Genomic DNA, 25,543 nt, shown 5'->3' with positions numbered 1-25,543 from the left:
AAAGATGATGAATTGCATTAGTTGGATGGAGTTTCTTAAGATAATTTGTCTGTATTCAACAGTTTCCATTTTGGCTTCCTCTCACCATTCTAAGCCTAGGAAACACTCAGAATAGTTAAAGATGATGAATTACATTAGTTGGATGGAGTTTCTTAAGATAATTTGTCTGTATTCAACAGTGTCCATTTTGGCTTCCTCTCACCATTCTAAGCCTATTTGGGACACAGGAGGTGAATTATCTTTCCAGGGGCTGGCAAACCTGAACTTCTGTACAGGAAGCACTCAGAATAGTTAAAGATGATGAATTACATTAGTTGGATGAAGTTTCTCCAGCCAATTTGTCTGTATTCAACAGTGTCCATTTTGTCTTTCTCTCACCATTCTAAGCCTATTTTTGACACAGGAGGTGAAATGTGTTATCATGGACTGATAGACTTACATTTCTGCCCAGAAAACACTTAGAATAGTTAAAGATGGTGAATTGCATTAGTTGGATGGAGTTTCTTAAGATAATTTGTCTGTATTCAACAGTGTCCATTTTGGCTTTCTCTCACCATTCTAAGCCTATTTTTGACACAGGAGGTGAAATGTGTTATCATGGACTGATAGACTTACATTTCTGCCCAGAAAACACTTAGAATAGTAAAAGATGATGAATTACATTAGTTGGATGGAGTTTCTTAAGATAATTTGTCTGTATTCAACAGTGTCCATTTTGGTTTTCTCTCACCATTCTAAGCCTAGGAAACACTCAGAATAGTTAAAGATGATGAATTACATTAGTTGGATGGAGTTTCTTAAGATAATTTGTCTGTATTCAACAGTTTACATTTTGGCTTCCTCTCACCATTCTAAGCCTATTTTTGACACAGGAGGTGAAATGTGTTATCATGGACTGATAGACTTACATTTCTGCCCAGAAAACACTTAGAATAGTTAAAGATGATGAATTGCATTAGTTGGATGGAGTTTCTTAAGATAATTTGTCTGTATTCAACAGTGTCCATTTTGGCTTTCTCTCACCATTCCAAGCCTATTTTGGACACAGGAGGTGAAATGTGTTATCATGGACTGATAGACTTACATTTCTGCCCAGAAAACACTTAGAATAGTAAAAGATGATGAATTACATTAGTTGGATGGAGTTTCTTAAGATAATTTGTCTGTATTCAACAGTGTCCATTTTGGTTTTCTCTCACCATTCTAAGCCTAGGAAACACTCAGAATAGTTAAAGATGATGAATTACATTAGTTGGATGGAGTTTCTTAAGATAATTTGTCTGTATTCAACAGTTTCCATTTTGGCTTCCTCTCACCATTCTAAGCCTAGGAAACACTCAGAATAGTTAAAGATGATGAATTACATTAGTTGGATGGAGTTTCTTAAGATAATTTGTCTGTATTCAACAGTGTCCATTTTGGCTTCCTCTCACCATTCTAAGCCTATTTGGGACACAGGAGGTGAATTATCTTTCCAGGGGCTGGCAAACCTGAACTTCTGTACAGGAAGCACTCAGAATAGTTAAAGATGATGAATTACATTAGTTGGATGAAGTTTCTCCAGCCAATTTGTCTGTATTCAACAGTGTCCATTTTGTCTTTCTCTCACCATTCTAAGCCTAGGAAACACTCAGAATAGTTAAAGATGATGAATGACATTAGTTGGATGGAGTTTCTTAAGATAATTTGTCTGTATTCAATAGTGTCCATTTTGTCTTTCTCTCACCATTCTAAGCCTATTTTGGACACAGGAGGTGAAATGTGTTATCATGGACTGATAGACTTACATTTCTGCGCAGAAAACACTTAGAATAGTTAAAGATGATGGATTACATTAGTTGGATGGAGTTTCTTAAGATAATTTGTTTGTATTCAACAGTGTCCATTTTGTCTTTCTCTCACCATTCTGAGCCTAGGAAACACTCAGAATAGTTAAAGATGATGGATTACATTAGTTGGATGGAGTTTCTTAAGATAATTTGTCTGTATTCAATAGTGTCCATTTTGTCTTTCTCTCACCATTCTAAGCCCAGGAAACACTCAGAATAGTTAAAGATGATGGATTACATTAGTTGGATGAAGTTTCTCCAGCTAATTTGTCTGTATTCAACAGTGTCCATTTTGTCTTTCTCTCACCATTCTAAGCCCAGGAAACACTCAGAATAGTTAAAGATGATGGATTACATTAGTTGGATGGAGTTTCTTAAGATAATTTGTCTGTATTCAACAGTGTCCATTTTGGCTTCCTCTCACCATTCTAAGCCTATTTGGGACACAGGAGGTGAAATGTGTTATCATGGACTGATAGACTTACATTTCTGCGCAGAAAACACTTAGAATAGTTAAAGATGATGGATTACATTAGTTGGATGGAGTTTCTTAAGATAATTTGTTTGTATTCAACCGTGTCCATTTTGTCTTTCTCTCACTATTCTGAGCCTAGGAAACACTCAGAATAGTTAAAGATGATGGATTACATTAGTTGGATGGAGTTTCTTAAGATAATTTGTCTGTATTCAACAGTGTCCATTTTGTCTTTCTCTCACCATTCTGAGCCTAGGAAACACTCAGAATAGTTAAAGATGATGAATTATATTAATTGGATGGAGTTTCTTAAGATAATTTGTCTGTATTCAATAGTGTCCATTTTGGCTTTCTCTCACCATTCTAAGCCTAGGAAACACTCAGAATAGTTAAAGATGATGAATTATATTAGTTGGATGGAGTTTCTTAAGATAATTTGTCTGTATTCAATAGTGTCCATTTTGTCTTTCTCTCACCATTCTAAGCCTAGGAAACACTCAGAATAGTTAAAGATGATGAATTACATTAGTTGGATGGAGTTTCTTAAGATAATTTGTCTGTATTCAACAGTGTCCATTTTTGCTTCCTCTCACCATTCTAAGCCTATTTGGGACACAGGAGGTGAATTGTCTTTCCAGGGGCTGACAAACCTGAACTTCTGTACAGGAAGCACTCAGAATAGTTAAAGATGATGAATTACATTAGTTGGATGAAGTTTCTCCAGCCAATTTGTCTGTATTCAACAGTGTCCATTTTGTCTTTCTCTCACCATTCTAAGCCTATTTTTGACACAGGAGGTGAAATGTGTTATCATGGACTGATAGACTTACATTTCTGCCCAGAAAACACTTAGAATAGTTAAAGATGATGAATTGCATTAGTTGGATGGAGTTTCTTAAGATAATTTGTCTGTATTCAACGGTGTCCATTTTGGCTTTCTCTCACCATTCTAAGCCTAGGAAACACTCAGAATAGTTAAAGATGATGAATTACATTAGTTGGATGGAGTTTCTTAAGATAATTTGTCTGTATTCAACAGTGTCCATTTTGGTTTTCTCTCACCATTCTAAGCCTAGGAAACACTCAGAATAGTTAAAGATGATGAATTACATTAGTTGGATGGAGTTTCTTAAGATAATTTGTCTGTATTCAACAGTTTACATTTTGGCTTCCTCTCACCATTCTAAGCCTATTTTTGACACAGGAGGTGAAATGTGTTATCATGGACTGATAGACTTACATTTCTGCCCAGAAAACACTTAGAATAGTTAAAGATGATGAATTGCATTAGTTGGATGGAGTTTCTTAAGATAATTTGTCTGTATTCAACAGTGTCCATTTTGGCTTTCTCTCACCATTCCAAGCCTATTTTGGACACAGGAGGTGAAATGTGTTATCATGGACTGATAGACTTACATTTCTGCCCAGAAAACACTTAGAATAGTAAAAGATGATGAATTACATTAGTTGGATGGAGTTTCTTAAGATAATTTGTCTGTATTCAACAGTGTCCATTTTGGTTTTCTCTCACCATTCTAAGCCTAGGAAACACTCAGAATAGTTAAAGATGATGAATTACATTAGTTGGATGGAGTTTCTTAAGATAATTTGTCTGTATTCAACAGTTTCCATTTTGGCTTCCTCTCACCATTCTAAGCCTAGGAAACACTCAGAATAGTTAAAGATGATGAATTACATTAGTTGGATGGAGTTTCTTAAGATAATTTGTCTGTATTCAACAGTGTCCATTTTGGCTTCCTCTCACCATTCTAAGCCTATTTGGGACACAGGAGGTGAATTATCTTTCCAGGGGCTGGCAAACCTGAACTTCTGTACAGGAAGCACTCAGAATAGTTAAAGATGATGAATTACATTAGTTGGATGAAGTTTCTCCAGCCAATTTGTCTGTATTCAACAGTGTCCATTTTGTCTTTCTCTCACCATTCTAAGCCTATTTTTGACACAGGAGGTGAAATGTGTTATCATGGACTGATAGACTTACATTTCTGCCCAGAAAACACTTAGAATAGTTAAAGATGGTGAATTGCATTAGTTGGATGGAGTTTCTTAAGATAATTTGTCTGTATTCAACAGTGTCCATTTTGGCTTTCTCTCACCATTCTAAGCCTAGGAAACACTCAGAATAGTTAAAGATGATGAATTACATTAGTTGGATGGAGTTTCTTAAGATAATTTGTCTGTATTCAACAGTGTCCATTTTGGTTTTCTCTCACCATTCTAAGCCTAGGAAACACTCAGAATAGTTAAAGATGATGAATTACATTAGTTGGATGGAGTTTCTTAAGATAATTTGTCTGTATTCAACAGTGTCCATTTTGGCTTTCTCTCACCATTCTAAGCCTATTTTGGACACAGGAGGTGAATTGTCTTTCCAGGGGCTGGCAAACCTGAATTTCTGTGCAGGAAACACTCAGAATAGTTAAAGATGATGAATTGCATTAGTTGGATGGAGTTTCTTAAGATAATTTGTCTGTATTCAACAGTGTCCATTTTGGCTTTCTCTCACCATTCTAAGCCTATTTTTGACACAGGAGGTGAAATGTGTTATCATGGACTGATAGACTTACATTTCTGCCCAGAAAACACTTAGAATAGTAAAAGATGATGAATTACATTAGTTGGATGGAGTTTCTTAAGATAATTTGTCTGTATTCAACAGTGTCCATTTTGGTTTTCTCTCACCATTCTAAGCCTAGGAAACACTCAGAATAGTTAAAGATGATGAATTACATTAGTTGGATGGAGTTTCTTAAGATAATTTGTCTGTATTCAACAGTTTACATTTTGGCTTCCTCTCACCATTCTAAGCCTATTTTTGACACAGGAGGTGAAATGTGTTATCATGGACTGATAGACTTACATTTCTGCCCAGAAAACACTTAGAATAGTTAAAGATGATGAATTGCATTAGTTGGATGGAGTTTCTTAAGATAATTTGTCTGTATTCAACAGTTTACATTTTGGCTTTCTCTCACCATTCCAAGCCTATTTTGGACACAGGAGGTGAAATGTGTTATCATGGACTGATAGACTTACATTTCTGCCCAGAAAACACTTAGAATAGTAAAAGATGATGAATTACATTAGTTGGATGGAGTTTCTTAAGATAATTTGTCTGTATTCAACAGTGTCCATTTTGGTTTTCTCTCACCATTCTAAGCCTAGGAAACACTCAGAATAGTTAAAGATGATGAATTACATTAGTTGGATGGAGTTTCTTAAGATAATTTGTCTGTATTCAACAGTTTCCATTTTGGCTTCCTCTCACCATTCTAAGCCTAGGAAACACTCAGAATAGTTAAAGATGATGAATTACATTAGTTGGATGGAGTTTCTTAAGATAATTTGTCTGTATTCAACAGTGTCCATTTTGGCTTCCTCTCACCATTCTAAGCCTATTTGGGACACAGGAGGTGAATTATCTTTCCAGGGGCTGGCAAACCTGAACTTCTGTACAGGAAGCACTCAGAATAGTTAAAGATGATGAATTACATTAGTTGGATGAAGTTTCTCCAGCCAATTTGTCTGTATTCAACAGTGTCCATTTTGTCTTTCTCTCACCATTCTAAGCCTATTTTTGACACAGGAGGTGAAATGTGTTATCATGGACTGATAGACTTACATTTCTGCCCAGAAAACACTTAGAATAGTTAAAGATGGTGAATTGCATTAGTTGGATGGAGTTTCTTAAGATAATTTGTCTGTATTCAACAGTTTACATTTTGGCTTTCTCTCACCATTCCAAGCCTATTTTGGACACAGGAGGTGAAATGTGTTATCATGGACTGATAGACTTACATTTCTGCCCAGAAAACACTTAGAATAGTAAAAGATGATGAATTACATTAGTTGGATGGAGTTTCTTAAGATAATTTGTCTGTATTCAACAGTGTCCATTTTGGTTTTCTCTCACCATTCTAAGCCTAGGAAACACTCAGAATAGTTAAAGATGATGAATTACATTAGTTGGATGGAGTTTCTTAAGATAATTTGTCTGTATTCAACAGTTTCCATTTTGGCTTCCTCTCACCATTCTAAGCCTAGGAAACACTCAGAATAGTTAAAGATGATGAATTACATTAGTTGGATGGAGTTTCTTAAGATAATTTGTCTGTATTCAACAGTGTCCATTTTGGCTTCCTCTCACCATTCTAAGCCTATTTGGGACACAGGAGGTGAATTATCTTTCCAGGGGCTGGCAAACCTGAACTTCTGTACAGGAAGCACTCAGAATAGTTAAAGATGATGAATTACATTAGTTGGATGAAGTTTCTCCAGCCAATTTGTCTGTATTCAACAGTGTCCATTTTGTCTTTCTCTCACCATTCTAAGCCTATTTTTGACACAGGAGGTGAAATGTGTTATCATGGACTGATAGACTTACATTTCTGCCCAGAAAACACTTAGAATAGTTAAAGATGGTGAATTGCATTAGTTGGATGGAGTTTCTTAAGATAATTTGTCTGTATTCAACAGTGTCCATTTTGGCTTTCTCTCACCATTCTAAGCCTAGGAAACACTCAGAATAGTTAAAGATGATGAATTACATTAGTTGGATGGAGTTTCTTAAGATAATTTGTCTGTATTCAACAGTGTCCATTTTGGTTTTCTCTCACCATTCTAAGCCTAGGAAACACTCAGAATAGTTAAAGATGATGAATTACATTAGTTGGATGGAGTTTCTTAAGATAATTTGTCTGTATTCAACAGTGTCCATTTTGGCTTTCTCTCACCATTCTAAGCCTATTTTGGACACAGTAGGTGAATTGTCTTTCCAGGGGCTGGCAAACCTGAATTTCTGTGCAGGAAACACTCAGAATAGTTAAAGATGATGAATTACATTAGTTGGATAGAGTTTCTTAAGATAATTTGTCTGTATTCAATAGTGTCCATTTAGTCTTTCTCTCACCATTCTAAGCCTAGGAAACACTCAGAATAGTTAAAGATGATGAATTACATTAGTTGGATGGAGTTTCTTAAGATAATTTGTCTGTATTCAACAGTGTCCATTTTGGCTTCCTCTCACCATTCTAAGCCTATTTGGGACACAGGAGGTGAATTATCTTTCCAGGGGCTGGCAAACCTGAACTTCTGTGCAGGAAGCACTCAGAATAGTTAAAGATGATGAATTACATTAGTTGGATGAAGTTTCTCCAGCCAATTTGTCTGTATTCAACAGTGTCCATTTTGTCTTTCTCTCACCATTCTAAGCCTATTTTTGACACAGGAGGTGAAATGTGTTATCATGGACTGATAGACTTACATTTCTGCCCAGAAAACACTTAGAATAGTTAAAGATGGTGAATTGCATTAGTTGGATGGAGTTTCTTAAGATAATTTGTCTGTATTCAACAGTGTCCATTTTGGCTTTCTCTCACCATTCTAAGCCTATTTTTGACACAGGAGGTGAAATGTGTTATCATGGACTGATAGACTTACATTTCTGCCCAGAAAACACTTAGAATAGTAAAAGATGATGAATTACATTAGTTGGATGGAGTTTCTTAAGATAATTTGTCTGTATTCAACAGTGTCCATTTTGGTTTTCTCTCACCATTCTAAGCCTAGGAAACACTCAGAATAGTTAAAGATGATGAATTACATTAGTTGGATGGAGTTTCTTAAGATAATTTGTCTGTATTCAACAGTTTACATTTAGGCTTCCTCTCACCATTCTAAGCCTATTTTTGACACAGGAGGTGAAATGTGTTATCATGGACTGATAGACTTACATTTCTGCCCAGAAAACACTTAGAATAGTTAAAGATGATGAATTGCATTAGTTGGATGGAGTTTCTTAAGATAATTTGTCTGTATTCAACAGTGTCCATTTTGGCTTTCTCTCACCATTCCAAGCCTATTTTGGACACAGGAGGTGAAATGTGTTATCATGGACTGATAGACTTACATTTCTGCCCAGAAAACACTTAGAATAGTAAAAGATGATGAATTACATTAGTTGGATGGAGTTTCTTAAGATAATTTGTCTGTATTCAACAGTGTCCATTTTGGTTTTCTCTCACCATTCTAAGCCTAGGAAACACTCAGAATAGTTAAAGATGATGAATTACATTAGTTGGATGGAGTTTCTTAAGATAATTTGTCTGTATTCAACAGTTTCCATTTTGGCTTCCTCTCACCATTCTAAGCCTAGGAAACACTCAGAATAGTTAAAGATGATGAATTACATTAGTTGGATGGAGTTTCTTAAGATAATTTGTCTGTATTCAACAGTGTCCATTTTGGCTTCCTCTCACCATTCTAAGCCTATTTGGGACACAGGAGGTGAATTATCTTTCCAGGGGCTGGCAAACCTGAACTTCTGTACAGGAAGCACTCAGAATAGTTAAAGATGATGAATTACATTAGTTGGATGAAGTTTCTCCATCCAATTTGTCTGTATTCAACAGTGTCCATTTTGGTTTTCTCTCACCATTCTAAGCCTAGGAAACACTCAGAATAGTTAAAGATGATGAATTACATTAGTTGGATGGAGTTTCTTAAGATAATTTGTCTGTATTCAACAGTTTACATTTTGGCTTCCTCTCACCATTCTAAGCCTATTTTTGACACAGGAGGTGAAATGTGTTATCATGGACTGATAGACTTACATTTCTGCCCAGAAAACACTTAGAATAGTTAAAGATGATGAATTGCATTAGTTGGATGGAGTTTCTTAAGATAATTTGTCTGTATTCAACAGTGTCCATTTTGGCTTTCTCTCACCATTCCAAGCCTATTTTGGACACAGGAGGTGAAATGTGTTATCATGGACTGATAGACTTACATTTCTGCCCAGAAAACACTTAGAATAGTAAAAGATGATGAATTACATTAGTTGGATGGAGTTTCTTAAGATAATTTGTCTGTATTCAACAGTGTCCATTTTGGTTTTCTCTCACCATTCTAAGCCTAGGAAACACTCAGAATAGTTAAAGATGATGAATTACATTAGTTGGATGGAGTTTCTTAAGATAATTTGTCTGTATTCAACAGTTTCCATTTTGGCTTCCTCTCACCATTCTAAGCCTAGGAAACACTCAGAATAGTTAAAGATGATGAATTACATTAGTTGGATGGAGTTTCTTAAGATAATTTGTCTGTATTCAACAGTGTCCATTTTGGCTTCCTCTCACCATTCTAAGCCTATTTGGGACACAGGAGGTGAATTATCTTTCCAGGGGCTGGCAAACCTGAACTTCTGTACAGGAAGCACTCAGAATAGTTAAAGATGATGAATTACATTAGTTGGATGAAGTTTCTCCAGCCAATTTGTCTGTATTCAACAGTGTCCATTTTGTCTTTCTCTCACCATTCTAAGCCTATTTTTGACACAGGAGGTGAAATGTGTTATCATGGACTGATAGACTTACATTTCTGCCCAGAAAACACTTAGAATAGTTAAAGATGGTGAATTGCATTAGTTGGATGGAGTTTCTTAAGATAATTTGTCTGTATTCAACAGTGTCCATTTTGGCTTTCTCTCACCATTCTAAGCCTAGGAAACACTCAGAATAGTTAAAGATGATGAATTACATTAGTTGGATGGAGTTTCTTAAGATAATTTGTCTGTATTCAACAGTGTCCATTTTGGTTTTCTCTCACCATTCTAAGCCTAGGAAACACTCAGAATAGTTAAAGATGATGAATTACATTAGTTGGATGGAGTTTCTTAAGATAATTTGTCTGTATTCAATAGTGTCCATTTAGTCTTTCTCTCACCATTCTAAGCCTAGGAAACACTCAGAATAGTTAAAGATGATGAATTACATTAGTTGGATGGAGTTTCTTAAGATAATTTGTCTGTATTCAATAGTGTCCATTTAGTCTTTCTCTCACCATTCTAAGCCTAGGAAACACTCAGAATAGTTAAAGATGATGAATTACATTAGTTGGATGGAGTTTCTTAAGATAATTTGTCTGTATTCAATAGTGTCCATTTAGTCTTTCTCTCACCATTCTAAGCCTAGGAAACACTCAGAATAGTTAAAGATGATGAATTACATTAGTTGGATGGAGTTTCTTAAGATAATTTGTCTGTATTCAACAGTTTCCATTTTGGCTTCCTCTCACCATTCTAAGCCTATTTTGGACACAGGAGGTGAAATGTGTTATCATGGACTGATAGACTTACATTTCTGCCCAGAAAACACTTAGAATAGTAAAAGATGATGAATTACATTAGTTGGATGGAGTTTCTTAAGATAATTTGTCTGTATTCAACAGTGTCCATTTTGGTTTACTCTCACCATTCTAAGCCTAGGAAACACTCAGAATAGTTAAAGATGATGAATTACATTAGTTGGATGGAGTTTCTTAAGATAATTTGTCTGTATTCAACAGTGTCCATTTTGTCTTTCTCTCACCATTCTAAGCCTATTTTGGACACAGGAGATGAATTGTGTTTCCAGGGGCTGGCAAACCTGAACTTCTGTACAGGAAACACTCAGAATAGTTAAAGATGATGAATTACATTAGTTGGATGAAGTTTCTCCAGCTAATTTGTCTGTATTCAACAGTGTCCATTTTGTCTTCCTCTCACCATTCTAACCCTAGGAAACACTCAGAATAGTTAAAGATGATGAATTACATTAGTTGGATGAAGTTTCTCCAGCTAATTTGTCTGTATTCAACAGTGTCCATTTTGGCTTTCTCTCACCATTCTAAGCCTAGGAAACACTCAGAATAGTTAAAGATGATGAATTACATTAGTTGGATGAAGTTTCTCCAGCTAATTTGTCTGTATTCAACAGTGTCCATTTTGGCTTTCTCTCACCATTCTAAGCCTATTTTGGACACAGGAGGTGAAATGTGTTATCCTGGACTGATAGACTTACATTTCTGCCCAGTAAACACTTAGAATAGTTAAAGATGATGAATTACATTAGTTGGATGGAGTTTCTTAAGATAATTTTTCTGTATTCAACAGTGTCCATTTTGGCTTTCTCTCACCATTCTAAGCCTATTTTGGACACAGGAGGTGAATTGTCTTTCCAGCGGCTGGCAATCCTGAACTTCTGTACAGGAAACACTCTGAATAGTTAAAGATGATGAATTACATTAGTTGGATGGAGTTTCTTAAGATAATTTGTCTGTATTCAACAGTGTCCATTTTGGCTTTCTCTCACCATTCTAAGCCTATTTTGGACACAGGAGGTGAATTGTTTTTCCAGGGGCTGGCAAACCTGAATTTCTGTGCAGGAAACACTCAGAATAGTTAAAGATGATGAATTACATTAGTTGGATGAAGTTTCTCCAGCTAATTTGTCTGTATTCAACAGTGTCCATTTTGTCTTTCTCTCACCATTCTAAGCCTGGGAAACACTCAGAATAGTTAAAGATGATGAATTACATTAGTTGGATGGAGTTTCTTAAGATAATTTGTCTGTATTCAATAGTGTCCATTTAGTCTTTCTCTCACCATTCTGAGCCTAGGAAACACTCAGAATAGTTAAAGATGATGAATTACATTAGTTGGATGAAGTTTCTCCAGCTAATTTGTCTGTATTCAACAGTATCCATTTTGGCTTTCTCTCACCATTCTAAGCCTAGGAAACACTCAGAATAGTTAAAGATGATGAATTACATTAGTTGGATGAAGTTTCTCCAGCTAATTTGTCTGTATTCAACAGTGTCCATTTTGTCTTTCTCTCACCATTCTAAGCCTAGGAAACACTCAGAATAGTTAAAGATGATGAATTACATTAGTTGGATGGAGTTTCTTAAGATAATTTGTCTGTGTTCAACAGTGTCCATTTTGGCTTTCTCTCACCATTCTAAACCGAGGAAACACTCAGAATTGTTAAAGATGATGGATTATATTAGTTGGATGGAGTTTCTTAAGATAATTTGTCTGTATTCAACAGTGTCCATTTTGGCTTTCTCTCACCATTCTAAGCCTATTTTGGACACAGGAGATGAATTGTGTTTCCAGGGGCTGGCAAACCTGAACTTCTGTACAGGAAACACTCAGAATAGTTAAAGATGATGAATTACATTAGTTGGATGAAGTTTCTCCAGCTAATTTGTCTGTATTCAACAGTGTCCATTTTGTCTTCCTCTCACCATTCTAACCCTAGGAAACACTCAGAATAGTTAAAGATGATGAATTACATTAGTTGGATGAAGTTTCTCCAGCTAATTTGTCTGTATTCAACAGTGTCCATTTTGGCTTTCTCTCACCATTCTAAACCGAGGAAACACTCAGAATTGTTAAAGATGATGGATTATATTAGTTGGATGGAGTTTCTTAAGATAATTTGTCTGTATTCAACAGTGTCCATTTTGGCTTTCTCTCACCATTCTAAGCCTATTTTGGACACAGGAGATGAATTGTGTTTCCAGGGGCTGGCAAACCTGAACTTCTGTACAGGAAACACTCAGAATAGTTAAAGATGATGAATTACATTAGTTGGATGAAGTTTCTCCAGCTAATTTGTCTGTATTCAACAGTGTCCATTTTGTCTTCCTCTCACCATTCTAACCCTAGGAAACACTCAGAATAGTTAAAGATGATGAATTACATTAGTTGGATGAAGTTTCTCCAGCTAATTTGTCTGTATTCAACAGTGTCCATTTTGGCTTTCTCTCACCATTCTAAGCCTAGGAAACACTCAGAATAGTTAAAGATGATGAATTACATTAGTTGGATGAAGTTTCTCCAGCTAATTTGTCTGTATTCAACAGTGTCCATTTCGGCTTTCTCTCACCATTGTAAGCCTATTTTGGACACAGGAGGTGAAATGTGTTATCCTGGACTGATAGACTTACATTTCTGCCCAGTAAACACTTAGAATAGTTAAAGATGATGAATTACATTAGTTGGATGGAGTTTCTTAAGATAATTTGTCTGTATTCAACAGTGTCCATTTTGGTTTTCTCTCACCATTCTAAGCCTAGGAAACACTCAGAATAGTTAAAGATGATGAATTACATTAGTTGGATGGAGTTTCTTAAGATAATTTGTCTGTATTCAATAGTGTCCATTTAGTCTTTCTCTCACCACTCTAAGCCTAGGAAACACTCAGAATAGTTAAAGATGATGCATTACATTAGTTGGATGGAGTTTCTTAAGATAATTTGTCTGTATTCAACAGTTTCCATTTTGGCTTCCTCTCACCATTCTAAGCCTATTTTTGACACAGGAGGTGAAATGTGTTATCATGGACTGATAGACTTACATTTCTGCCCAGAAAACACTTAGAATAGTTAAAGATGATGAATTGCATTAGTTGGATGGAGTTTCTTAAGATAATTTGTCTGTATTCAACAGTGTCCATTTTGGCTTTCTCTCACCATTCTAAGCCTATTTTGGACACAGGAGGTGAAATGTGTTATCATGGACTGATAGACTTACATTTCTGCCCAGAAAACACTTAGAATAGTAAAAGATGATGAATTACATTAGTTGGATGGAGTTTCTTAAGATAATTTGTCTGTATTCAACAGTGTCCATTTTGGTTTTCTCTCACCATTCTAAGCCTAGGAAACACTCAGAATAGTTAAAGATGATGAATTACATTAGTTGGATGGAGTTTCTTAAGATAATTTGTCTGTATTCAACAGTTTCCATTTTGGCTTCCTCTCACCATTCTAAGCCTAGGAAACACTCAGAATTGTTAAAGATGATGGATTATATTAGTTGGATGGAGTTTCTTAAGATAATTTGTCTGTATTCAACAGTGTCCATTTTGGCTTTCTCTCACCATTCTAAGCCTATTTTGGACACAGGAGATGAATTGTGTTTCCAGGGGCTGGCAAACCTGAACTTCTGTACAGGAAACACTCAGAATAGTTAAAGATGATGAATTACATTAGTTGGATGAAGTTTCTCCAGCTAATTTGTCTGTATTCAACAGTGTCCATTTTGTCTTCCTCTCACCATTCTAACCCTAGGAAACACTCAGAATAGTTAAAGATGATGAATTACATTAGTTGGATGAAGTTTCTCCAGCTAATTTGTCTGTATTCAACAGTGTCCATTTTGGCTTTCTCTCACCATTCTAAGCCTAGGAAACACTCAGAATAGTTAAAGATGATGAATTACATTAGTTGGATGAAGTTTCTCCAGCTAATTTGTCTGTATTCAACAGTGTCCATTTTGGCTTTCTCTCACCATTGTAAGCCTATTTTGGACACAGGAGGTGAAATGTGTTATCCTGGACTGATAGACTTACATTTCTGCCCAGTAAACACTTAGAATAGTTAAAGATGATGAATTACATTAGTTGGATGGAGTTTCTTAAGATAATTTGTCTGTATTCAACAGTGTCCATTTTGGTTTTCTCTCACCATTCTAAGCCTAGGAAACACTCAGAATAGTTAAAGATGATGAATTACATTAGTTGGATGGAGTTTCTTAAGATAATTTGTCTGTATTCAATAGTGTCCATTTAGTCTTTCTCTCACCACTCTAAGCCTAGGAAACACTCAGAATAGTTAAAGATGATGCATTACATTAGTTGGATGGAGTTTCTTAAGATAATTTGTCTGTATTCAACAGTTTCCATTTTGGCTTCCTCTCACCATTCTAAGCCTATTTTTGACACAGGAGGTGAAATGTGTTATCATGGACTGATAGACTTACATTTCTGCCCAGAAAACACTTAGAATAGTTAAAGATGATGAATTGCATTAGTTGGATGGAGTTTCTTAAGATAATTTGTCTGTATTCAACAGTGTCCATTTTGGCTTTCTCTCACCATTCTAAGCCTATTTTGGACACAGGAGGTGAAATGTGTTATCATGGACTGATAGACTTACATTTCTGCCCAGAAAACACTTAGAATAGTAAAAGATGATGAATTACATTAGTTGGATGGAGTTTCTTAAGATAATTTGTCTGTATTCAACAGTGTCCATTTTGGTTTTCTCTCACCATTCTAAGCCTAGGAAACACTCAGAATAGTTAAAGATGATGAATTACATTAGTTGGATGGAGTTTCTTAAGATAATTTGTCTGTATTCAACAGTTTCCATTTTGGCTTCCTCTCACCATTCTAAGCCTAGGAAACACTCAGAATTGTTAAAGATGATGAATTACATTAGTTGGATGGAGTTTCTTAAGATAATTTGTCTGTATTCAACAGTGTCCATTTTGGCTTCCTCTCACCATTCTAAGCCTATTTGGGACACAGGAGGTGAATTACCTTTCCAGGGGCTGGCAAACCTGAACTTCTGTACAGGAAGCACTCAGAATAGTTAAAGATGATGAATTACATTAGTTGGATGAAGTTTCTCCAGCCAATTTGTCTGTATTCAACAGTGTCCATTTTGTCTTTCTCTCACCATTCTAAGCCTATTTTTGACACAGGAGGTGAAATGTGTTATCATGGACTGATAGACTTACATTTCTGCCCAGAAAACACTTAGAATAGTTAAAGATGGTGAATTGCATTAGTTGGATGGAGTTTCTTAAGATAATTTGTCTGTATTCAACAGTGTCCATTTTGGCTTTCTCTCACCATTCTAAGCCTAGGAAACACTCAGAATAGTTAAAGATGATGAATTACATTAGTTGGATGAAGTTTCTCCAGCTAATTTGTCTGTATTCAACAGTATCCATTTTGGCTTTCTCTCACCATTCTAAGCCTAGGAAACACTCAGAATAGTTAAAGATGATGATGATGATGATTGTCTGTATTCAACAGTGTCCATTTCTCTCACCATTCTAAGCCTATTTTGGACACAGGAGGTGAATTGTCTTTCCAGGGGCTGGCAATCCTGAACTTCTGTACAGGAAACACTCAGAATAGTTAAAGATGATGAATTACATTAGTTGGATGGAGTTTCTTAAGATAATTTGTCTGTATTCAACAGTGTCCATTTTGGCTTTCTCTCACCATTCTAAGCCTATTTTGGACACAGGAGGTGAATTGTCTTTCCAGGGGCTGGCAAACCTGAACTTCTGAACAGGAAACACTCAGAATAGTTAAAGATGATGAATTACTTTAGTTGGATGAAGTTTCTCCAGCTAATTTGTCTGTATTCAACAGTGTCCATTTTGTCTTTCTCTCACCATTCTAAGCCTAGGAAACACTCAGAATAGTTAAAGATGATGAATTACATTAGTTGGATGAAGTTTCTCCAGCTAATTTGTCTGTATTCAACAGTGTCCATTTTGTCTTTCTCTCACCATTCTAAGCCTATTTTGGACACAGGAGGTGAATTGTCTTTCCAGGGGCTGGCAAACCTGAACTTCTGTACAGGAAACACTCAGAATAGTTAAAGATGATGAATTACATTAGTTGGACGGAGTTTCTTAAGATAATTTGTCTGTATTCAATAGTGTCCATTTTGGCTTTCTCTCACCATCCTAAGCCTAGGAAACACTCAGAATAGTTAAAGATGATGAATTACATTAGTTGGATGAAGTTTCTCCAGCTAATTTGTCTGTATTCAACAGTGTCCATTTTGGCTTTCTCTCACCATTCTAAGCCTATTTTGGACACAGGAGGTGAATTGTCTTTCCAGGGGCTGGCAATCCTGAACTTCTGTACAGGAAACACTCAGAATAGTTAAAGATGATGAATTACATTAGTTGGATGGAGTTTCTTAAGATAATTTGTCTGTATTCAACAGTGTCCATTTTGGCTTTCTCTCACCATTCTAAGCCTATTTTGGACACAGGAGGTGAATTGTCTTTCCAGGGGCTGGCAAACCTGAACTTCTGAACAGGAAACACTCAGAATAGTTAAAGATGATGAATTACATTAGTTGGATGAAGTTTCTCCAGCTAATTTGTCTGTATTCAACAGTGTCCATTTTGTCTTTCTCTCACCATTCCAAGCCTAGGAAACACTCAGAATAGTGTGATGGAAAAATACTGAAATGACAATTAGTTGTTGATGACCTTTGAAAGCACAAGTGTAACAACACTGAGACATGCCAAATGTATATATCTGCCCTGCAACTGATCCTAAGAAAAGGACATGGCGAAAACAGGAAAACACATGGAGTTGAGTTTGAGGGCATTTGATCAGAAAACAGGAAACCACCTTGATTTTAGCGTTGGGGAGGATGACCAGTATTTAGGGAGTTACCTCGGCTATTGTCGCTTGTGTCTGTGATTTATAATGCTATGTTTTATAAGGAAGAAAACCATTTGTGCTTATGATACGCCCAATTGCCTATAATATTCTGTCTGATATCTCTTTTGCCAGTCAACTCCTTCACTCTCCTGTGGTGTGGATGACTTGACTCTCTTGCGCAAGATAATAAAGAGTTCAGTTTGTTTGACATTGGACCGAGCTTGATTTTATTTCAAATAGCGATTTTCCACTACAATTTGGTGTCAGAAGTGGGATCGCTTGGGATCTCGTCATGGAGCTGAAGGACCACCGGGGTTAGCAACCATGGATCACAACTGATTCCACCTCCAACCTCGACTAACCATCATTCAGAGATGGGAGGACTGTGGTCTGACGGAGCCTGACCCGATTCCACTGCGATCCAAAAGGAAACAATCGCTGAAAGCCGGTGAGATGTTGACATTCTGATTTCTGTGGATCCTTAAAATACACAAATTGTTTGAAAAAGAAATCTTGAAAATTACAGGAGGCAACGTGTGTTTGTGACATTATAGAGACACATGGTCTTTAGGTTTGAAGGAAACTAAGACTCCGCGCAGACAGGAAGGTCTTGGCAAATCGGTGAAGTTTCTGCCACTGAGTAACGTACCACTCGTGGGGGTTTTAATCTCGATTCAACCCAAAGGGAATCCAGAACTTACAGTGACGACTGTATTTTAAGAATAAAAGGGGCAGTATATTACTGGAGGTGCAAATTCCCAGAATATACTATTGGACATTTTCTGAGAGTAGGTAATACTCAAGATGAATACCAAATTCAGATTTCTGAGAGCGAGGCGCAGCTCAAGATGAAATAAATCATGGGGAAACCATAGTGGGAAGGAGTTGAACACTCCTGAAGGACCAATATAATATATATACAATACAATATTGTACAATACAATATATATAATGTCACAAAAACATGGACCTAAAGCAATCGAATATTTAAATGATTGGACAAACAATTTTGGTTTTCCTAAATGGGGTTATTTGAGTAGGAAAGTGTTAGAGAGGAAAAGTTAGAGAAGAAGATAAAAAGGATAAGACAGAAGAAACAGGTTAAAATTATAGATTTAGAAAATGTTGAAAAGCACAAGACATTTTTGATTATGTGGGAAGATGAATGTGAAAGAGGGGAAATAAAAGTACTGCAAAAACAAATGACTGATTTGTCAGTAAGGAGCAAGAAAAGAAAATAATCAAATACTCCACACTCTCCCTCTTCTCCTCTGTATCCTAGTTTAAAGGCGCTGCGAGATCCTCTCCTCAACACATGCCCTCCCCGGAGACCACCACCACAAGCTACCGCTGGACCTGGGCAGAGACTGGAAGCCTCGGCACCACCACCACCACCAGAAGATGATCCACATAAATACACCTCTCTCCCATGGAGGACAAAAAAGAAGACCCAGACAGACGATATCCGCACTGCCTTTCATCCAAAAATAGACATGTCAAAAATCAAAGCCACAAAACAACGACCTGAAGAAGACGTTCACGCATACCTCAAGCGTTTGATAGAAGTCTATCGTGAACACTGTGGTTTTACTGAGCCTGAAGGTGGTCACGCCGCCACCCAGACCATGGAAATTTGGGAAGCACACCTGAAGAACACCTTTATGAGTGGTGTGCTACCTGAAATCAGACAACGAATGGTGACATCCTGTGCGGACATGGACGAGGCCAGACTAGCAGAAGTGAGAAGACATGCCATTCGTGCACAAAAGGGGCTGCGTGACAGTAAAGACCGTGAAGAAAAGAAACGCTCAAAACGACAGGAGGAAGCTCAGCTCACCATGGTACAAGCTGTGACAACAATGATGCAAGCTGTGACAACAGTGATGCAACAGCAAGATAAGGACTATTTCAACCAACGGAGACGAGGTGAGCGACATGAACATTCTATGAACAAATTCAGAGGAGACCAGGGCAACCCCCAGGGCCCCTTGAATCAACAAAACCGCCCCTGCTACAATTGTGGCATGACTGATCACTGGATCAGAGACTGTCCTTATCCACGACGCTCGCGGGGACGAGGACATGGGCGTGGAGGGCCGAGCAGACAGCATCCCAGGCCAACATCTGACTGAAACGAGAATGGTGGTCAACGGTGTGGCGCATGTGCAGGGGAGACGAGGCAGGTGCTGACAGAGCGAGGAAAAGGAAGTGAGACACACACACACACATGCACATCCACAAGCACATACAACCACCAGTCACTGATCACACACACACACACACACACACACACATTCTGCTCCACAAGATCACACAAGTTTTGAACTGCCTGGCAATGAAGACACGCTTACAGCTATTGCTCACACACGCAAGGAAGACATGCTTACAGCTACAGCCAACACACACACACCACACAAACATACGCCTGAACAACAGTGTTTGTTGCAAGAAGTGATAGCACATTTAGAAAAAAAAAAAAAAGAAATAAAATAAATTTAAAAAAAAAAATAAAATTTGAGTCTGAACGAACACACGCATATGACAAATATACACAAGAGGTGTTCAAAAAGCTTCCCACAACACAACTAATGGTAGGGGGAAACACATTGACATTTTTGGTTGATTCTGGGACTACTTATTTGGTGATTCACAAACAACTCATGCCTAATGTAAAACTCAGCGGCCAAACTGTTAACTCAAAGGGCGCCTCAGGGGTGGTAACTAAAGAAACTTTTACAACTCCGTTGACATGTGTACATACTGACTTGACTGACTCTGACCCTTGCATGATTGTTAAGCATTCTTTTCTGCTGTCACCGGTGTGCCCTATAAATTTAATGGGCAGAGATCTCATGTGTGCAATTGGCTTAAACCTGTTGTCCACACCAGAAGGTGTACAAGTATAAAGACAAAGAGAAATAATGACCATGGTCCATTTCAGTCCAGCCACACCTTTGTATATGTATATCAGTGGAGAGTAAATTTAGTTTCAGCTGTCGACATGCTCCAATTGGCCACACCTCATTTGGATCCACTCTCAGATCACATGGACCCTGAGCACTGCGCATGTGTCCTGAGGCCCTGACACATTGTATGAAAAAGAGTTTTTTTTTTGTTTTTTTTCAGGGAACTTAATGACACCCTGATCACAGGCAATTTTTATTGGATTGATTGCAATCTGTTTTTTTTTTCTGTTTGTCTGTCCTCCACACAGCTAGCTTTATACAAAGTGGATGATGCGCGTCCAGACGTATCAATGTCTAAATCACCAAATGAGCAATGGAGACATCTTGGCCCATTCATGCGTCACTGTGGGGCTGTCTCCGATTGGGAAGTGACCAAAAACCCACAAATCATGTTCTCTCCGTCGACTAACAATCCGTCGCACTCCATACCAGACAAAGGTCAAAGTGTTTCAGTCTGTCCATCTGGTTGAAGAGAGCCATGACACACGAGTATTCAAAACACTGTGGCTCTCCTCAAACATCTGGCTGCAACTGGATATAAGGCTAGCCTGTCAAAATTATAGATATAGTTAATTATAATTAGAGACGTAGTAGGCTATGCTCCGTTGACTTTGTTCGAACCACATTCTGCGTCTCTGATTTTGACTTAACAATGTTCTTCTCATTTGTCTGAAGCACATTCCTGAAATACCACACCTGTCTCCTGGATATGCCTAATGTCACTCTTAAGCGTTGTAACACCCTTAACCCAACTACTCTTTTCCCTCTTCCAGGTGATGGTGAACCTCATGACTGTGTGTTCCAACTTCAGCATCAGTGCACTCTGCGCACAGACTTAAGACATTCCTTTGACTAACCCTGATCTGGTTTTCTATGTAGATGGCTCTGCTTCCAGGGACTCTACAACTGGCCTGAATCGTGTTGGCTACTCTGTGGTTACTGACTCTACTGTGGTCACTTCTGGACCTCTCCCCTCATGTTACTCAGCACAGGCAGCCGGACTTGTTGCCCTCACAGAGGCCTGTAAACTGGCTAAGGCTATGCAGTCACTTGCTACTCCTGATGAAAAATGTGTATGGTCCTCCTGTGGAGCTCGGTTTGAATCCACTGTTTGGATAGGACCTAATGATAACCCTTGTCTTCCAAAACACTTTTTCCCTCACTATGCCAAGTTGACACACGGGTCCGACCATGTGTCAAAAGGAGGGATGTTGACTATGATGGATGCAAATTGGTTCACAAAAGGCACAAAAACATTGCCATGCATGTGTGATTTGTGCAACACACAATGTTGGGCGAGCATTATCTATAACACAGCAAGCAGCTCATCCACCACCAACACGACCTTTCAAACATGCGATGATGGACTTTGTTGAACTAACACCCTCTGAAGGTAAAAAGCACTGTTTGGTAATGGTAGTCATGTGGTCAAAGTGGGTGGATGTTTTTCCCACAAAAAACCAAACTGCTTCAACAATGGGTCTCATCAAGACAAAACTGGCAAAATGTTGTGCAGAGACAGGGTTAAAATGGACACAGGCTCTCCCATTGTGCTGATGTACATGAGAATGAGGAAAAGAACGCAAAACAATCTCAGTCCTTATGAAATTTTGTTTGCAGCACCTCCTCACATCGGGACAGAAGCGCCAAAGACCCTGCATGAATATGAATGATATGCTAACCTATTGTGCTAACCTATCCTCTGCTCTGTCTGATGTAAGGAAACAGATGATAGCTGCCTTTCCAAAGGAAGCCACTAATTCTCTTCACAGTTTGCAACAACGTAGTGGTGAAGGACTTCAGGAGAAAGAATTGGGAAGCTTGCAGGTGGCAGGGACCGTTCCAAGTGTTACTCATCACCCAAATGGCCATGAAGGTGGCTGAAAGAGCAACTTGGATCCACGCCAGCCACTGCAGGAAAGTTCCTGAGCCTGCAGTAGAGGGAGCAAATCAAGGCGACAAGCATCCAATGTTGATCTATACCCACTAGAGTGTGAGCCTAGCGCCGCTTAGTGGCTACGCTGAAAACACTGTTAGAAGCATCAGAGAAAGATAGATGACATCACAACATACCAAGTGACGCCCTGACAACTTCGTGCCACCACAGAGGGAGATCTACACCCGAAGAAAATTTGCAACTAGATATTATAGTATCAAAACGTTGACATTGCATACTTAATCAGTTTGCAGAAAGTTTGTAATTGATCAAATTTGTGAGTTTGACTGTCAGTGTCTCTGGTGTTGACAAGGAGAAGTAACCTAACGGTGCCAACAATCTCCTGCTCGTGGAAACCTAGCGGTGATAACACAAGCGAGCCTTCACCATACGGGTCAGTTGCTCGGGTGAACTCCATACAAACTGACTGGCTGACATTCAAACAGCTTAGAACAAACTATTGTACAATGGAAAGACATCGTCCATGGGTAAGAGGTACATTATGTGTGTTTCTCTGGATTGCAATAGTGATAGTAATTCCAATACTGTTGACGTTTAACAAAAGTGATGACACTGACCTGACCAACTCGACTAGACTTACCCTAACCCACAACCGAACCAAAAGAGAAGCAACACCTCCAAATATGTTTAGAGGACAGTGGTTACAAGAAAACACATGGTTTCAATTGACTAATTTTACAGCACGATCCCTGACAAACGACACTTGTGTAATATGCATGGGTGCAGCACCTCCGCGACACTTCACTGGTATTCCTTCTGAAATCAACCCCTTTTAAGTGTTGGTCCAAGGTAGTTAATGTGAAATATGTAAACCACACCGACCTGTACACCTGTATGGGTATTTATAATGATTCTCAATGGAGCCTCAGTTATGTACATTGTTTATTAGCAGCAGGCAACAGCCTGGCAGGGAGACCAGTGTCCCAGTGTAAGGTTCCACGGCGACGCCTTAGTCTGCCGCCTGGAGAGGGATTAACACAGTTGGAGAACAGTGTAGTTGTATGTTACAATAATACAGGTACAGGTGCGAAGGTTGGTAATTTCACAGGGAAGTGTAATGTGACTGTACAAATTCCAGAGATGGAATCTCTTAGAAACTGTGTTGATGTACTGTCAAATATCTCTCACTCTGAATGGTCGGCGTGTCTGCGTAATATATTGATTGCAATCTACCTTAACAAACAAGACCGAGCGGTACCAGATGTATTCTGGAAGTGTGGTGGTCGACGGCTCCGACAAACGTTACCGGCGAATTGGACGGGGCTATGTGCTCATGTGGTGTTGGTACAGGAAGTTCACCTGGCCGTAGAACCATTTGGACAGAATTCCAGACACCGCAGAAAGCGTGATATTAACCTACCTCCCGTGGACACTAGAGTATACATTGATGCTATTGGGCAACCAAGGGGAGTTCCGAATGAGTACAAAGCGCGAAACGAAATAGCAGGAGGTTTCACTCACTTCATTCCATATATTGGTACTGCTATTGAAGCTCAGAAAAACACAGAGTGGATAAATTACATCTATTATAACAACTATTATAATAGCAACGTTTCTTGAACCACACCACCGCTGCAATTCAGGGTGTAGCTGAACAACTGAGTGCAACTTCTCAGATGACATGGCAGAACAGATTAGCTCTAGATATGATACTGGCAGACCGAGGAGGTGTCTGTGCACTGATAGGTGACCAGTGTTGTACCGTTATTCCAAATAACACAGGCTCAGATGGAACAGTAACCAAGTCTTTGAACCAGCTGAAAGCTTTGCAAATTGAGCTGGCAGAAAATTCAGGTGTACCTGATCATCTTGGTTGGCTTAGAGACGCTTTCAGACAATGGAAACCATTGATCCTGTCAATAACGACTGGCATCCTTGTGTGCCTGCTGATTCTGGCATTAGTAGGGTGCTGTCTTATTCCATGCGGAAAGGCTTTCATAAGTTGTGTGGTCTCATCATCCGTCACCACCATGTTGTCTATGTATACACCCTTACCAACTGACCCTCCACTCACGACTGACCAACCTGACTTATTTCCCATACCTGACTATGACACATCGTCTGATGAAGACGATGGGACAATTCATGTGTAAGTATGACCTTCACCATGACAGATTTATACTTCATTGATAAGCTTGCTACATCCTCAGATCTTTTGGATCACAAAAAAAAGCTTTCTGCAATATTATTTATGCACAGCATAACTTAATGATGAGATGTCTTAAATCACATAATGTGACTTGCCATGTCTGATGTTATATGCCTGTGAAAATACCGTTGGACCTGATAGCGTCAACGTTTGAGTGAATTTTACATTTATTCTATTTTTCGTAACTTTTTTTTAAGGAGCATTTTTGACCTGTGTGATTTTGTAATCAAAAGGGGGGAAATGTGATGGAAAAATACTGAAATGACAATTAGTTGTTGATGACCTTTGAAAGCACAAGTGTAACAACACTGAGACATGCCAAATGTATATATCTGCCCTGCAACTGATCCTAAGAAAAGGACATGGCGAAAACAGGAAAACACCTGGAGTTGAGTTTGAGGGCATTTGATCAGAAAACAGGAAACCACCTTGATTTTAGCGTTGGGGAGGATGACCAGAAATTAGGCAGTTACCTCGGCTATTGTCGCTCTTTGTGTCTGTGATTTATAATGCTATGTTTTACTTCTTACCTTATAAGGAAGAAAACCATTTGTGCTTATGATACGCCCAATTGCCTATAATATTCTGTCTGATATCTCTTTTGCCAGTCAACTCCTTCACTGTGGATGACTTGACTCTATTGCGCAAGATAATAAAGAGTTCAGTTTGTTTGACATTGTACCGAGCTTGATTTTATTTCAAATAGCGATTTTCCACTACAATAGTTAAAGATGATGAATTACATTAGTTGGATGGAGTTTCTTAAGATAATTTGTCTGTATTCAACAGTGTCCATTTTGGCTTTCTCTCACCATTCTAAGCCAATTTTGGACACAGGAGGTGAATTGTCTTTCCAGGGGCTGGCAAACCTGAACTTCTGTACAGGAAGCACTCAGAATAGTTAAAGATGATGAATTACATTAGTTGGATGAAGTTTCTCCAGCCAATTTGTCTGTATTCAACAGTGTCCATTTTGGCTTTCTCTCACCATTCTAAGCCTAGGAAACACTCAGAATAGTTAAAGATGATGAATTACATTAGTTGGATGGAGTTTCTTAAGATAATTTGTCTGTATTCAATAGTGTCCATTTTGGCTTTCTCTCACCATTCTAAGCCT

At 38.2% G+C, this 25,543-nt stretch overlaps 1 pseudogene; it reads left to right on the top strand.

The window, feature by feature from the left end:
- The window catches only part of LOC139220216 (myosin heavy chain, fast skeletal muscle-like), a 131,712-nt pseudogene that overhangs the window by 78,173 nt on the left and 27,996 nt on the right, over positions 1-25,543 (top strand).

Source organism: Pempheris klunzingeri, chromosome 20 (assembly GCF_042242105.1).
Source record: "Pempheris klunzingeri isolate RE-2024b chromosome 20, fPemKlu1.hap1, whole genome shotgun sequence".
NCBI lineage: Eukaryota > Metazoa > Chordata > Actinopteri > Acropomatiformes > Pempheridae > Pempheris > Pempheris klunzingeri.
The sequence above is the reverse complement of the archived record's forward strand: the minus strand, read 5'-3'. Positions and strand labels throughout refer to the sequence as shown.